The sequence below is a fragment of the Protopterus annectens genome, chromosome 1.part2 (genome assembly GCF_019279795.1).
Source record: "Protopterus annectens isolate FY-2018-M chromosome 1.part2, PAN1.0, whole genome shotgun sequence".
Lineage (NCBI taxonomy): Eukaryota > Metazoa > Chordata > Ceratodontiformes > Protopteridae > Protopterus > Protopterus annectens.
In genome coordinates this window covers 743,357,242-743,369,476 of record NC_056727.1, presented here as the reverse complement: position 1 = coordinate 743,369,476, position 12,235 = coordinate 743,357,242, and the positions used below count along the sequence as shown (strand labels likewise).

The window sequence follows — 12,235 nt, the reverse complement described above, 5'->3', positions numbered from 1 at the left end:
TGTAACACAAACAGCACAGACACAATAGTTACAGTATCCCACTATCTGTCGCCCATTGTGACTCCATATTGTCCACCTATCTACAGATATCCTACAGAAACAGTTTGCTAGCTGTAGGTGTAGAACACCAAATCCTGGACTGGAGTATAACCTATCTGGAATGGATTCACACACTCAATACAGAAGGTAATAGTGGGCATGCTCCTACACTTAAAGAAATGAAGCCCATGTCTGACAACACAGTGGACTCTACATATCTGTCAGTCGCAGATATCTGTGCACACACACCACATTGTACACCATTTGTGCATTGCACACACATTGGATAGGAATTCTTAGAGATATCTAAGGCCAACACACTATAATATGTCAAACATACACACACACAGATGTGGGGAAGAGAGAGACAGACAATGACAGAGAGATTTCCATCATGAGGCCTGTCCCAACCAGCACACATCCAATTGGCCAATGTCACATGATGTGCTATCAATCACTATAGATATTGCTTTTGGTAGCCCTCAGCCCTATAGTGTCTGTGGTGCTTGTGATAACTGTGTAACACGATAGTACAAATCAGTATTCATCTAGCATTTGTATACCTAGTCCTGTCAAATTTAAAGTTGTGTGTGACTGAGTGTGTATTTCCAGAGAAATGGTTTATGGCCCATTCAAACACACTGCACTTCCCCTTGCCCATGTTAGAACTCCTGATGTCACTCACCTTGAAATAACCCTCTGGCCAAATCTCAGCCCTATAAGCTGCATGGCACTTGTGATTCATGTGTAATACTGTAGTGTAGAAAGATAGGTAGGAGTTCTAATCCCAAACATGGCAACTGTGAAACTGTATGTGTGTGGAGATGAATGATTTTGAGGCCATTCACAGTCACTTCACCACCCATTCTCATACTTTAGCAAGCCTGCTGATGTCAGTCACTGTGAAATGACCCTTTGGAGAAGTGCCAGCCTTATAAGTTCCGTGGCACTTGCAATATATGTGTGATGCTATAGTGTAGCATACTAGTTAGGTAGGACTTCTAATCCCCAAGATGGCAACTGTGAAATTGTGTGTGTTTTTGTGAGAGAGTGTGTTTGTCTTTGATGATACCTGATTCTATGGACATTCACACTTACTACTCTCCCCTTACCCCTCCTTTAGCACTGTTGCTGATGTTAGTCACCTACAAAGATACCTGTGGAGGATAGGAGTTCTAATCCCAGGCATGGCAACTATGAAACTGTGTGTGTGTGTGTGCGAGAGTGTTTGTTGATTTTATGGACATTCACACTTACTACTCTCCCCTTACCCCTCTTTTAGCACTGCTGCTGATGTTAGTCACCTTCAAAGATACATGTGGAGAGCTCTCCAACATGTAAGCTCCATGGCGCATACCATAAATGTGGAACAATGTAGTAGCAGTAACTACGTAGGTATGGGTTTCAATCTCATCTGTGGGAAGGGTTTGTGTGTATACATATGTATGTCTGTACTTCAAAGATTTTGGCCCCATTTAAACCCAGTACACATCTCAGAACCTGCCTTTAGCAGTCCTGCAGATATCATCCACCTTAGAAGTACCTGTTGCCACCCATAACCCATGTCAGGTCAGTTGTGCGTGTGGTAAATGCGTAACATAATGGTCCATAAAGATTGTTAGACTGAGGTTTGAATCTCACCCCTGGCAAATGTAAATGTGTGTAGGATCTCTCACCCACTACATCATCCAATGTCAGTATTTACAAGGGCTGGTGGTATTCCTCACCTTAGAAGTACCTTAGCATATCATCCATCCTATAAGCTCTGTGGTGCATGCGAAAAATGCGGTACACTATAGTAGCAATACATAGCTAGATGGGGGTTGAATCTCAGTACTGGTAAGTGTGTGTGTGTGTGTGTGTGTGTGTGTGTGTGTGTGTGTGTGTGTGTGTGTGTGTGTGTGTGTGTGTGTGTGTGTGTGTGTGTGTGTGTGTGTGTGTGTGTGTGTGTGCGTGTGTGTAGAGATGAATGATTTTGAAGCCATTCACACACACTATACCTCCCATTGCCCTACTTTAGCATGGCTGCTGATGTCATTCACCTTGAAATAACCCTTTGACAATGTTTTAGCCTTATAAGCTCTGTGGCACTTGCAATAACTGTGCAATACTGTAATATAGCAAACTAGTTAAATAGGAGTTCTAATCCTGATCCTGCTAACTGTGATAATGTGTGTGTATCTCTGAGAGAGTGTGTGTCTTAGGAGACACCTGATTTTCTGGACATTCACACTTATCACACTTCCATTATCCCTCCTCTAGCACTGTTGCTGATGTCACTCACCTTCAAAGATACCTTTGGACAGCTGTCCAGCATGTAAGCTCTGTGGCATGTGCAATAGCTGTATAACACTATAATAACAGTGCATAGTGAGGTAGGGGTTTGAAACTCGGTACTGGTAAGTGCGTGTTTGTCTATCATAAGTATCCTGTTGGGGTGATTGTGTAGTGACAGGATCCATTGCAGTGTGGGCTTTTCTACATCAATATATTGAGGACCTATATGTCCCAATGTCCACATTACAAGGCCGACAGTTTTCAAACACTGTAGAGGTTGTTGTAGACAATTCTCAGCCATAAATGTGTACAGCCATGTGCAATTACTATGTGACAGTATGGATTAGTAAACAATACAGGCAACTGTTATAATACCCAGATACCACTCTCCACCCATGGATCATACACAAACACGCTTGGCTCTTACTCTCTTACTCCCTTCATTTCTTACTTTGTCTCTCTCTCTCTCTTCCTTCCTCTCTGGTGGATGTCGAAAAGTACATCTGTTTTGCATAGGCAGCAGCTTGAGTTTTGTAAGTAATGCTCATGATTAGCTGGTAGCCTGTGCATGAATTGCAGTCTCCCACTTGCTAATTGCATGTGGAACAGCTGTGGTATCATTCCTATAGCCAATGGAATGGAAACACACTCCTATAACTAAGCACTTCATGTTGGTATTGGCCCTTTTCCTTCACTGTGAGCAGAACTTCATGTGGGTGTCTGACAAACAGTATCACAGAGAGTAGTTAGAAATACCTCTTATAACATACACTGTGGAGACAGGCCAACAAACAGGAGGGAGATGTTCCAGACATGTGGGACAGAAGGTAGCTATTGCTGTTCTGCATTTGAAGTAATGTTCTATTTAACAGGGTTTGTGTTGATATGATTTAAAGTCTGGCATGACAGTGTTATGTGGTTGAGGAAACTCTCACCTGTAGGACTATCTGCAGATTGGCCAGAGTTTGGAGTCTTAGATGTGATGTGTTACTCACACATCTCCTATTTTTAGAAATGCAGTAGCATACTCTGAGGATTATAGTCAGTACATGGTGACATCCATGTGAGTTACTGATTTCATATCCCTCAGAAGAGATATGTCACAACAAACCCTGTTACACCAGGGATTTTCTCAGTTTATCACAGCAATATGTCAATATTGGCCCTGTGTTTGTGCCTCTGTCCCCCCAAGTATGTCACCCTTTGTCCATATGTCATGCAGTAAGAGGTGCATATGTATAGTATATCATTATTTTCTGACATCATACCTGATAAGCCAGTGAGATATCAGAGTGCTATACATGTTATGTATAGTAGGCCTTATATTTGAGGACAAAACCTGGACATTCTATTATAGTCTGTACAGTAGTGAGGTCTGTGTACTTATGGTGATTGCTGACAGAGTGTCAGTATTTGTGTAGCTGTGTATTGTGAATATGTTACTTGGCCTGTGTACAGACTGTGGTAGATGTCAGTGTTCTTGGTCCTGTTCTATCTGACGTTGCATGCTGATCCAGTTTCTGGTACCCTATCAGCGTATATGTTTGTAGGGCCAGATGGAGACATGTCCCATACCACAGTCAGGCATCAGACTACACTGTGTATTGGGCCAGTATATGTAGGGTTAGTGTGTATGTGTCTTCTTTCAGCTTTTCCCACTTAGGGTTTGCCACAGCAGAACTCTGGTCTGCTAATGATTGGCAGTGGATTTTTACAGTGCCAAGTTGCCAGCCCGACGCCCAACCTTCAAAGAAGGCACACTCATTCATGCATGCACCTACCTGCATATCTTTAGACGTCACTCGACCACAGGGAGGACATGCAGACTCCACACAGAAGGAGCTCCAGCTGAGAATCGAATGGGAGAAGCTCTTGCTGTGAGGTGACAACTCTTACCACTGCACCACCGTGAGTGACAAATATGAGGATGGTTTTGTTCACACAGTCCATATACTGTACTATTAATTAGGCTTATCATAATGTGACTGTGACTGTGTTGAGATTGGTTGTGAGTATACACTTTCACACTGGTGTCTGTTACTCCATGCTATTGCATGCCTGTAGTGTCTGCTATATTTGCAAGTACATGTGTATTCCCCCATAGGAAACTTGGGTCAGTGTTGTGGCAGTCTGCCTGTAGTTTACACAGTATTTTGTGACATGCCTAGCAGCTCAGTGTATTTACCTAGTGTGATGTTATATCCAGATATCTGTCAGATGTACTGTTGCCTGGCCACCATATGTGTTGTGTATTTCTGAAAAAGCAGTGGGATGTTGTGAAGATGTATGTCACTAACTAGTGGGAAGTATGTGGGCTTGGGACTTCTGATCCTCTAGTTAATATGTGTTAGGACAGACAGGAGGGTGTGAATGCATCAACTGTGTGAGCTTATCTATTCCAGTATTTGCGTGATATTCCCTTTTTCATCCCTGTCAACATCCCCTTTCTCAGGCTTGGTCCACACGTCTTGCACTAAGGAGCTCTGTGTATACCTCTGGACTGACCAGAGTGTGTCAGACTGTCAACGTTTATTGGCTATATTTCTGCTGTATTCCACAGAATCATTACTGTGATTTGTGTGGTACTTCATTATGATGATCTTATGATGTCTGTCAGTAACTGATGGCGTACATGCCAGTATCAGAAGTGACTTCCTACACAACATGCCTGTTGACACAACCCTTGTTATTGTAGCAACATTCTGCATTTATACCTGCAATACTTACATTATATTCCTTTGCTTGTGACTTTTGGTGCTGAGGTATGACTCCACTACATGTTATGGGCATATGTTTTATATATATATATATATATATATATATATATATATATATATATATATATATATACATATACATACATATATACACACACACACACACACACACACACACACACACATATATATATATATATATAGATATATATATATATATATATATATATATATGATTTCCTATCAAAACATCTACTCTTCATAACATCTAAACTCAAAACATCAAGACCATAACATCTAAATTTCATAACATCTAAATCTCATAACATCGAAACTCAAAACATTGAAAACTGCAAAGCAATTATAAATAACATCCCACACACTGTTTACTAGCCATATACCAGCTCCAAGATCTCACTACAGTGGGGGTTAGGAAATATACTTTTTCCCCCACTGTAGTACAATCTTGGAGTCGGTATATTTAATTTACGGGGGGCAACCCCCCCCACTTGGCAAATGCAGGGGGCCTGCCCCCTGCAAAAACATAGTAAACAGTGTGTGGGATGTTATTTATAGTTGCTTTGAAGTTTTCAATGTTTTTGAGATTTGATGTTATGACTTAGATATTTTGGACTTTAGATATTTTGGTCTTGATGTTTTGAGTTTAGATGTTATGAAGAGTAGATGTTTGGATAGATAACTATATATATATATATATATATATATATATATATATATACACACACACACACACACACACACACACACACACACATATATATATATATATATATATATATATATATATATATATATATATACATACATATATATATATATCCTTCTTATGTGTAAATAGGAGTGTTGTATATACCTTCCCAGATGTATCCCACTATATTTATCTGATATGTGTATATTTAGATATAAAAACGTGACTGATTCAACACTATTTTCACTTACAAATACTAAATTGTAGTAGTCAAAGCAGTTGTTCACTACTATTCAGTGAGTGCACTGAATTATATATTTGAAAAAATAACAGACATCTTCACACCTCCGCTGGCTTAGTGGTTAACTGCTGTGACTATAGTCTCCAGGGTCCTGGGTTTAAGACCTGCAAGGGCTGTTCATTTTGTTGCTTAACAGAACAAGGACTGTTGGATACAGAGTGGTTAAAGCACTTTTGAGCAGCTTTAAGCAGGTTTGCATGGGTTTGCATGACGGTAAGCACTGATAATATATGGTTAAAAGAATAAGTGCTTACACCATGTAGGCTTCGCTTACCAGTGTGCAAATGTGCTTAGTATTTACATTTAAGCAGTGCTTATACCTGCTAAGCATAGCTCAGCCCTAGTAACCAGTGATCACATTCCAGTCTGATAAAATAGCAGGGTAATGACATCTTTAATAAGTGTATTTAATTCCATGCTTCTGTGTGCTGTCATTACAGTAGCAAGGGGTGTGAGTATACTGTATGGGACACCTGAGTATACATGGCTAGTACAACAATCTTTTCTCTTTGTATGTGTTTCATACATGGGTAGTATCCCGGGTTATATGCAGTCACACTTGCATGTAGTATTACGTTACTACTTTTAACAGTGCTTTTCCAAGTAAGAGTAGATTACAGATTGTAGTACTGGAACCATACACCCCTGTATGCAAAGCTGGACTGTGAGTACTGACTAAAGTGGTCTTGGTGTGTGAGATGTATGTTATTAAGTATCTGCTACTGAATATCGATCTGATATGTGGATATTAACTGTAGACTACTATGTGTTTAGGATATATCATTGAGGGCTGCTGTTATCTAGTAATGGCATACCTATCAGTGTCAGACATCTGTCTGTCAAGACATTCATCCTAATACATAACCTGTTGGCTAGTTGATTTCTGTTTGTCCTCTGTACAGATTTGCAGATGTCAGGTATCCATCTTGGCTGCTTAGAGGCAATCTGTGATTGACTGACACTGACATGTCTGCCCAGCTGTGTTATGAATGCCACAGCTAGGACACTCTACCCTGTATGCACCACATGCCATGTATAACTCAACCAGACTACCACAGTCAACAGAACATGCTTGGGTACAGTTCTCTAACCCAGACACTGGCCATGTTATGTAATATATGTTGCATATATGTCAATTGTAGCACCACACTGGCCCTCTGCAAGAGAAAACCAGATGATTGGATGTTGAATTTAACTGTCATCCTGAGGATCACTAAAGTGGCATTGGTTGATAGATGGCCTGCTGACAAATGTCAGGTGGCATGATACCAGTGTACCCACATGCCCTACTCTTCTCATCTCTGCATGGACATTAGCCTGGTACGCACCTAGGTACACCTGCACCTATGGAACCCAGTACTGACAAATGTGTCAGTGTGCATTACTGAGAATAACAGTGTCCATGTGTTTGTAAACTTGTAGTTGACAATACCCTGAAGGCCTTCTCACCCACTACACCCCATTGCCATACTTAGAAATTGCTCCTGCTGTAATTGGCATTAAATGTACCTTGTTACACTCTTCACCCTATGGGCTACCTGGAGCTGCTTGCAGTACTAGAATAACACTGTTCTACAAATGGGTAGATAGGCATGGGTTATCCTCTGAGTCCTGGCAAGTGTGTACATGTGTGTGAGTGTGTATATTTGTAGGAGACAGCATTCTGAGGCCACACTCTGCAAATACAATAAACCTTGCCATACATTATAAGGGATAGTGATATTGCTGGCATTAGGAGAGCCATGACAAACCCTCACCCTACTATCCCTGTGGCATGTGCAATAAATGTATATCCCTGTAGTAGCACTGATTAGATAGACAAGGGGTTGTATTGCAGTCCTTGTCAATGTGTGATTGTAGGTATGTCAGAGCATTATCCTGGGTTTCAGTGAGTACAATATCCAGTGTGGGGTGTGGGTGCTGGGTATACTGTCATTACACCATGGTACCCCAGTACATGTCCCAAGGTCCACTGTATGAGGACTGCTGTCACCATCAACCATACAGGTAACTGATTATACTATCCAGCCCAATGATGCATGTGCTGTGTGCAAATTCTCTGTAATAGAATGGACTCACTGACAAGGAAGTTAGTACTGCTAAACCCAGGTCTGTCAGATGTGTCTATGACTGTTATGTGTTTATCAATGTGTATATGACAGTATGTCATACTATGTATTGTTCATTAACACCCAGTACATCCCTCCATTACCATACTGTACAAGGCCTGGTGATGTTCTTCACTTAACAAGTAACTCAGGACACACCTCATCCTAAAAGCTTTGTGGTGTGTGCAATTAAGGCCGAACACATTAGTAGCAATAAGTACCTAGGTAGGGGTTCTACTCTCAGTGTTGCCAAGTAAGTGTGTGTGTTTGAGAATGGATCTACTTCAGTTTGCAGAAAATACATGTCCCAGGGGATCATTTGTCCAAGAACTAACTGGCAAAGGGTAACATTTCAAAAGAATCATCTTGTGGAAATGCATTCCATCAAAACAGTAGTAGATGTGTAAATACCCTCTTTCCGACTGTACAGCTATACAGCGATACTGGATTTGGTATATACAGTTGGGTGTGGTTGTTGTGGGCACAGTCACCCACATTTGGGTTATCGTTGTGCGTATCCCCCCACTTAGTCTGCTATTGTACTGTACAGTTTATGTTAACAGGTTAAGTAGCTGTTAATCACACTATGTGTGGTTATCCACCACCCCACACCCTCCAAAGTGCGGGGCTGTGCCACCCACACCAGAACACACCTATGTTTGCCAACTCCAGGTTTGCACTACATTGGGGAAGAGGACATATACCCTGCCACTACCAACGTCAATGACATTAAACTGGCAGACTGAATATTTACTGATGTGATGTTTTGGATATTTGGTCGTGGTGGAATTACATAGGCCAAAATGAGTTCACTGCAAAATTAAGTACATCCATGTGTACAGTATTCTCTGTGTATTGCATCAACACCAAAGCGTGTGTGTGTGTGTGTGTGTGTGTGTGTGTGTGTGTGTGTGTGTGTGTGTGTGTGTGTGTGTGTTATTCACAAACATTTGGTGTGTGCCACCCAGTACACTTACCATGGTCCACTGTAGAAGAGCTGCTGACATCAGCCACCATGCACTCACCAGTATACACCCCTCAGACCTATCAGCCATGTTCACATGCAATAACTGTTATACAGACCTGTTACTTGTGGTCAGCTGTACCCAGGATATGGCACAGTCAATGTGTCACCACAGTGCCATACCCCTTGTAAGAAAGGACAGCAGACCAACTTCCTGCTGACACATAGATGCCTACAACACAAACTGAATACATTATGGAGACCACAATCAGTCAGTGTTAATAACAGCTATAATGCATCATGGCTGGACAGCTACACACCCTGACATGTAAGCATTAAACATTCCAGCTGAAAACATGTTAAACAGCATTACATTGCTAAACCTTAGTACATTCACCCTGTGCATCAGAACCATATTAGCATGTCCCTGCATCAATGACAGCGATGTGGCACAGGTATCATAAGCACAGGGTGTGTTGTTGGTTTGCCAGAGACCTAGGCTGAGCCATTTGGTTGACATCATGTGTGTGTGTTAGGGGGTTCTTTATCAATTGGGTTGTGCAGGTGTGGTTTGTGTAGGTATGGAGGTGCCCTAGCTGTGTTGGTGATGTGTGTGTGTGTGTGTGTGTGTGTGTGTGTGTGTGTGTGTGTGTGTGTGTGTGTGTGTGTGTGTGTGTGTGTATGCAAACAGTTCTGCCATGTGGGCTGCCCTATACAGGTGTTTGTTGGACAGCTGCAGACTGTACATGGCAGGGTGTACATTTCACCGTGTCCAGCCACAGACATGGAAACTGTGCCTGCCAGGGGTTCCACGGGCACTACCAGGCATACACCCAAATATGTTACTCTCCCCTGATGATGCCAATTATCGGCTGGATACATATCCTTGTTGAGACTGGCCAGGACCACATGCACGCGGCCTGCTGCATTGTGGTGTGGCAGCACCCTCCCTTCAGTGCTGGTTCTGGTATTGCCACTACAGGAGCGGCTGTGACTTGCACGTCCATGTTGACCTCCACCTGTTGGTGTTGCTGACTTATGTCCATGTGGCTGATGCCCTACTCCCACCACATGCTCTAACACAGACACCACACGGTCAAGGATTCCCATCATCTCATCCAACCGTCCATCCAGGACCTCTGCAAAATAACGGTGGGCACCTGCAAGATCACGGATGTTGTCAAGTACAGCAGAATGAGTAGCCCTCTGGAGCCTCAGACTCTGTCTGGTGTAACGTTCCATACATGCCTGTGTCTCCATGATGGCAAAAAGCATGCGTCTGGTGACACCTGCTGTGGCACTTCTGCCAGGGGCACGATGACCATCAGCCCTCCTACGAGCACCCCTGTACATCTTCCTGTGTGGTACCTCACTGGTCATCTGGCTATGGCTCTATGGCTGCTGTGTACAGACAAACTTGCCATAGTCCCCACACTGTCCTGTCCCATGCCACCACCCGCCAACTTTCCTTCATCTGTGGCCACTGGTGATGGGGTATATATGGGCATTGTGACTATGTGTAGGGAGAGGGTGGATAAAAGTTGGATGTCAACTGATGGCACAGCATCAGCCCCTGACAACCCTGCCTCACCATACTTATCATCATTGTAAAAGTCTGTATGAACACTAACATCAGTTTGCCTGCAGGAGGGACCCTGACCCACCTCACCACCTGTGAGGGGAAAACAAAAAATGTAATTTAAGACCTGTACATTATTGCTTACCTCTACACACACACACACACACACACACACACACACACACACACACACACACACACACACACACACACACTTACAGATGAGGTGGCACAAAGATATGACACAGAACTCTCATTACCCAACAGTCAACATGCATGACATATGGCACTTAACAGCATGCACTGCAGCTATACTCAATCCTTGTTACCAACATTATACATCTCTGTGATGCATGAGTTTTGTTAGTAGGTGATGCCCTTTCCCCTGGAACACATTGCACCCATGTACACAGTATTGCTGTGCACCTGTACAGCACCCTGGCATGTACTCTGCACCATACCTCACGAGTGTGCACACCATTGCTGAATGTGTATATGTGTGGCAGTTATGTTTGCTCTGTTGCTCACAGCCCCTATGTGTTTGTCTGACACATACCTGGGATGATATGAGGACTGATGTCAATAGTTAATGCCTAACCTCTGATTTGCAGATCTCATCATCAGCAGTGCATGTATGAGCAATAAAATCTGATTACACTGACAACCTTCCAAGCTTAATGTGGATATGAGGAGTGTACACACCCTTGTTGACATGCCAGCCTCTTCCATGATATGCAATGGGGCCACAATACTGCATATGTTAACATTACACACACCTGATATGTGACATATGACCTGTGCAATCAAATGCAGTATCAAACAAATGTGTTAGTAGTGCAGATGCTAAATGAGATGCATACAATATATGGGTTGCATAAGTGCGCGCACCCTTAACACAATGGTTTGTTACAGCACCTGTTAAGTGAACTTCAGAAGTCACTATTCCTGGAAGGGGTATACTAGCATGGCCCATCTTTACTTACCATTATTTGGTCACCCCACCCTATAAATGTCCTGCCAGATTGCAAGGTCAGCTCATGTGCACAGCCCTTGGAGGTTACACAGTGTCTTCACTATTGCTGTGGAGTCAGGGTTATGTCTGGCACAATTCATGACCTTGACTGTGTGCAGATACAGCCATTCTTAGCGAGCTTTGGATGTATGCTTCAGTTCACTGTTGTGCTTCAATATGACACCCCTCCCCATCCTCAGCCTTATTGCAGATGCTTGACAACTATGGGCTACACATGAGTGTTGTTATGCAGTGTTCCAAATTCAGAACGCCATGTCTACTGGCCTAGTTCCTGCTAATGAACAGCAAAACTAAAGGTGTACACTGGCACCAGCAAGATAAAAATGGGGATGGTGGGCCTGAGGTGGAGTGAGGTGTTGCTTGTGCTCCACATGTATCTTTATTAATACTGTCTGTAGGTTTCAGCCTTGGTCTCAGTACACCATTACACATTGCAACACATGCCTTTGGGAGACTTGATGTTATGGGTATGCTACCTGTAGAGAGCCCTGGATGATGTTTCCTGTGG

The 12,235-nt window shown here is 42.7% G+C and overlaps 1 protein-coding gene across 1 annotated transcript in view; it reads left to right on the top strand.

The window, feature by feature from the left end:
• The window catches only part of ALK (ALK receptor tyrosine kinase), a 1,522,063-nt gene that overhangs the window by 513,899 nt on the left and 995,929 nt on the right, over positions 1-12,235 (top strand). The window lies entirely within an intron of this gene.